Here is a 5466-nt window from a genome sequence, read left to right on the forward strand (position 1 = left end):
GACAACCGCTATGGAATTTGGGCAGCGGCCAGGTCTTGTCCACCTTCCCCACAAGCCGAACCCCCCAAAACACCACAGTGAGCACCAGAACTTCTGCAAACCTGAATCCATGTGTGCCTTAAAAGTTTCTCTATGACAAATTTGTATACGTCTACCTAAACTTAGAATTCCACATTCTATTTACCCATCATCCTGTTGGCGATCATTCCAGTGGTTTCCATCACCCATTCCTCCAATTAACATTTCCTAGGCACTTATGGCAACTGATTTCACCTCCCTGTGCCTCAGTTTCTTCCCCTGTCAAATGGGTATAAGAATAGCGTTCACCTGATAGTGTGGCCTTGAGGATTCAACCAGATGTGACGTATAAAGCGTTCAACTCCTGGCACACAGCAAGTGCTCAGTAAACACTAGCTGTTCCTCTGCAGCCGTGAAGCGAACCATGACTACACTAGCAACAACGTGGATGGAAAGAAGTCTCTTGCAGAAGCTACTTCTGGTGTGATACTATTTAGATACAGTCTTAAAAATGAACGAGTGCTATATAGTGTTTAAGAATTCATATAGGTAATATACATTACATATATATGATACTATATACGTATATATCACATGTATATGATATTGTATTGCTATACATACCTAAGTACATATATGTCAATCTTCACTATTCACTGATTTGCTATTTGTGAATTCACCTATTTGCTAAAAATTGATTTGTAACCCCCGAACCAATATTTGAGGTGCTTTTGTAGTCACGCACAGACATACGCAGAACAGCAAAAATTCGGAGTCACCCAACATGCACATTTGCAGCTGAGGTCAAACGAGGCCATGATCTGCCTTCTTGGATGGATGGAGCCAGTGGCTGTGTGGTGCAGTTCAAGGAGCTCCAGCTCCGGGACCAGGAGGACGGGCTTTGAATTCCAGCTCTGTTAGTGGGGCAGTCTTGGCCAGTCACCTAACACCTCTGAATCTTGTTCTTCCCTTTTTTAAAAGAGAATCTATGAGAATGAGTTGTTTTTAGGATTTAAGATTATAATCTGTGTGAGATAGGTGTGTACATATTTCCCCTAGGAGCAACGGTTCAGTACTTGTCAATTCAGTGTTCGTGGGGATTTTATAGACTACCATCCATCATGAGAACTGACTGTATATAGTTTATATACATTGAATATGTGTGTGTGTGTGTGTGTGTGTATATATATATACATATATATACACACACACACACCCCTCCGCAGGAATTATAAATACCAAATTCAGCATAGCAGTTACCTCTGAGGAGAAAGGACAGGAATGCAGAAGCTCCAGTGGTATTCATCTAGGCTTATTTCTTAGCTTTTCATGAGGGTTTATTATATTGTTCTCTCCACATTGGGCTAGGTCTGAAATATTTCACCATAAAAAAAGAAGGAAGTTGCTGGGCATCCATGTCCATGAGATGCTCCCTGTGCTACCACAGTCAGGGGCCCAGTGAGTAGGTATTTTCTGATGATGTGGCCTTTGAGACCTTCAGCTTCTTCACCCAAGTCCACAGTCCCAGACCAGGACTGGGCCAAACCAGACAGGGAAGGCCATCTGGCCAAAACGTGGGATCTTCAGACTTTCCCCAGGGAGAGAATTTCTTGACAAAAAATTGTCAAGCCACGGACTTCCCTGGTGGTCCAGTGGGTAAGACTGCATGCTCCAAATGCAGGCGGCCCGGGTTTGATCCCTGGTCGGGGACTAGATCCCGCATGCATGCTGCAACTAAGAGCTCTCGTGCCACAACTAAGACCCAGTGCAGCCAAACTAACTAACTAACTAAATATTAAAAAAAGAAAAAAAAAAAAGAAATTGTCAAGCGTTTCTTGACAGGCCTTGACAGTCACTCTCTCTCTCTCTCTCTCTCTCCTCTCTCACACACAGACACTTGTGAACACACAGGGCACTACTGCTGTCAGAATTAGTTCACTCATTCCACAAACATTTACCGAGCATCTCCTGTGAGTTGGGCACTGTCCTAGGTGCTGGAGACACCATTGGGAACAAGAAAGACCAGGTCTGTCCTCATGACAAACATTCACCAGCTATGAGACATATCCTAGTTCAGCAACTTGAAAATGCGAAGAAAAAAAAAGTGTACATTCTTGAACTGAGGGAAGGAGGTGATTGTGTTGTAAACACAGACAGTGTTGCTTCTGGCACCTCAGGAAGTCACATACTCCTTGCATGGCTCTCAACTCTGAGCAGAGTTGAAATGCTCAGGGGAAGGAGGGAAGGAGGAAATAAAGTACGACAGCTGAACAATCATCTATTGCTTTCAACACCCACCTAATAACGATGTCAATTATGTCACTGCTGCTGGACCAGGCAGGTCAAGTCCCGGACTTCATGTAATCCTCACAACAACTTCAGGGTCCTTCTTTGTGCCCTCTGCCCCGCAGGGAAGCCTGTGCATCAGAGAGGCCCCCTGGCCAGTGATTGAGTTTAGCCAGTGAGGCACCCATGGGGAGGAGACGTGCAGCCCAGGTGTTTATTGCTCCTCCACCCACCTTACCCTCAGTCCTGTATGGAGGGGCCCCTCAGCCATGGATCCTGCCCTCACCAAGCTCCTATAACACCACTCCTCCCTGCCCACACCATAGCGAATGGAACCCTTGTCAAATTATGTTCCATTCAACTCTTCTGGGCGTACCGCCTGTCACTCGCCAGAACCCCAACTCCTACATATATATATATATATATATATATATATATATATGTATGTATTTGCGCTATTGTCAAATCCATCTCACAGAAGAGGCAAGTGGAGCTTAAGGAGGCTGAAAGTCTAAGTCAAGACAAGACGCTGGAGTCACACAAGCTTGGATTCCAGCTATAGTCTCACAGAATTGGTGCAATGACAGATGTGCAGCACTAGGAAGATAGAAAACACTCAATACAACAGGGGACTCTGCATTTATTCAACAGCTATTTGGGGCCTACTATATGCCAAGCACTGGCCCGGGTGCCGGGAACACAGAGGAGCAAAGCAGAAAAAGCGCCTGCCCTGGAGGGGCTGACATTCAGTAGGGGAAACAGACAAGAAACAATACAATATATGAGGTAATTTCAACTAGCAACCCATGCTCTGAGAAAATCCAAAGAAGGATAAGAGTGGCAGGTGCAGGGCGACAAGAAACTGTTTTAGATAGAGGGGTCAAGGGGGGCCTCCATGACAGAGGTCATCTGAGGAGGTAAGGGAGGGAGCTGTGTAGGTATCTGAGGGGAGATGTTCCAGGCAGAGGGAACAGGCAGTGCAAAGGGCCTGAGGCAGAGTCCTGGTTAGATGCTGGAGGGACAGTGAGGAGGCCAGTGTGGCTAGAGCATAAAAAGCAGGAAGGAAAGTGGCAGGAAGTGATGTCAGACAGAGGCGGGCAGTGATAGCATACAGGGCCTTGATGACTGTTGTAAGGAACTTGGACTTTATTCAAAGCATGAAGAAAAGCCACTGCCAAGTTCTGAACAGAGGAGTGACATTATCACTATTAAGGTTTTAATAGGATGTCTCTAGCTGCCGGATGGGGGTCAGGGCAGAATCAGGGAAACCAATAAAACAGCTACTGCAGTTGTCCAGGTGAGAGAGTATAATCTACAATAGAAAAATCTGCTAGTGGGGACATCTCTGGTGGCGCAGTGGTTAAGACTCCGTGCTCCCAATGCAGGGGGCCTGGGTTCGATCCGTGGTCAAGGAACTAGATCCCACATGCATGCTGTAACTAAGCAGCCCACCTGCTGCAACTAAGGAGCTAGCAAGCCACAACTAAGACCAGGTGCAACCTGCTCTTAATATTAAATAATTAATATTATTTAATATTAATAAATAAATAAATATTTTTTTAAAAGAAAAGAAAAAAATCTACTAGAAAAAGTGAGTTTAGTGTCAGTGTTCACAGAGCGGCTGGACAACTGACAAGGAGATGGCAGCCCAGATCCAGGCACTGGCTGGGCAGCCGGACCAAGGGAATGTGATTATTCATATCTTGTCAGCCTCCTCAACTAGAATGTCAGCTCTGTGGAGGCAGGGGCCTTGTTCCCTGCTGAATTCCAGGACCAAACACAGTGCCTGACACATAGGGACCCAGTAAATAAAGAGTCAGTGAATTCTGAATGAGCAAACTGTGCCTTAACGACCACAAAGGAAATGTGACCGCAAGTTGGCATTCCAGAAAGGTACCACCAGGTGGCAGTGTTTCTCAAAACAAAGGCCATCCCACCTTTTTCTGAGTAAAGGAGATAGAAATTCTAGCTTATCAGTGCAGCTGAAAAAGAGGGAGATGCGAGGAGCTTTTAAGGTTGCTCTTCCAGCCCTGGAGACCCAGATAACATCATGTCAGCAGAGCCTGCTGGAGCCAGGCTGAATTTCCCACAGTCCCCTTGGATCCCTCTGCCCTGCCGCCAACAGGCCCAGGCTCAGCAGGAAATGCCTTTCTGGACAATTCAAACCCGACCTTTTTCTCTGAACCTCACTGCCCAGCCCCCTGACTGTCCATCCTCCTCACTGTCTAGCAAAAGGATTTTTCTGGAATGCAGTTCTGACCTGTCACCTGAAATCCTTTACTGGTTTCCATCTCCTGTTGAGGTGTTTTCACAAAAGGTCTTTTGTAAACACTAGCGGCTAAAAATGTGTTTCCCCAGTGCATCCACAGTCACCCCCTGCCTCCTCTTCCTCCTGTTTGATGTCTCAGCACACTTTTACTTCGAGTTCCCTGAAATGCAGGGTCCACTACAGCTGGAAGTGGGCAGCTGTCATTTCTGCCCTCCCAGACTCCTTACCCCCATCTTCTGGTAACACCGCCTCGGTTTTCTTTTGAGGAAGCAACCCTCCCCACTCTCAGTCCACATAGTTTGGGTAGGGCTGACCTCACCTTCTCAATCCTGGGATTGGGTACATATGTGACCCAGACATGACCAGTTGACATATTCCTTCTCCCTAGACTCAGTGATTTATTGGATCGTGGATGAGCATGCAACCCAAACTGGGCCTATGAGAACCATCCCTAGGAGTTTGGCTGGAGTAACTAGGAAAAGGATCTCTCATTCCACTAGGGACACCAGTTTGGAGCTACTAGGTACTGTCTTTATCAACACTCGGTGACAGCATGCCTGAGATTGAAACTAACACAAGCACAGCTGAGAGGTGGAAAGAGAGTCCCGATGACATCCTTGGAGTCCCTGGATCCAGCCATGCCTGAAGTCAGAATCCATGGATTGTTTTTCAGTTACCTGTCCCAATACATCCCCTTATTAGCTTAAGTAATACGAGTTGTGTCACAACCCTCAGAGTACTGACTAGCATAATGAACACATAAGTGCATAAGTAGGGACTTTGATCCCTACAGGGTTGAAGTAAGAATTAAGGAGCATAAAATACTTGAAAACATTCAGTAAGGAACTTGAAAAACATGAAGTAATGGTGTCCATCCTTTAAGGTTTTACTAG

This window comes from Phocoena sinus, chromosome 15 (assembly GCF_008692025.1).
Source record: "Phocoena sinus isolate mPhoSin1 chromosome 15, mPhoSin1.pri, whole genome shotgun sequence".
NCBI lineage: Eukaryota > Metazoa > Chordata > Mammalia > Artiodactyla > Phocoenidae > Phocoena > Phocoena sinus.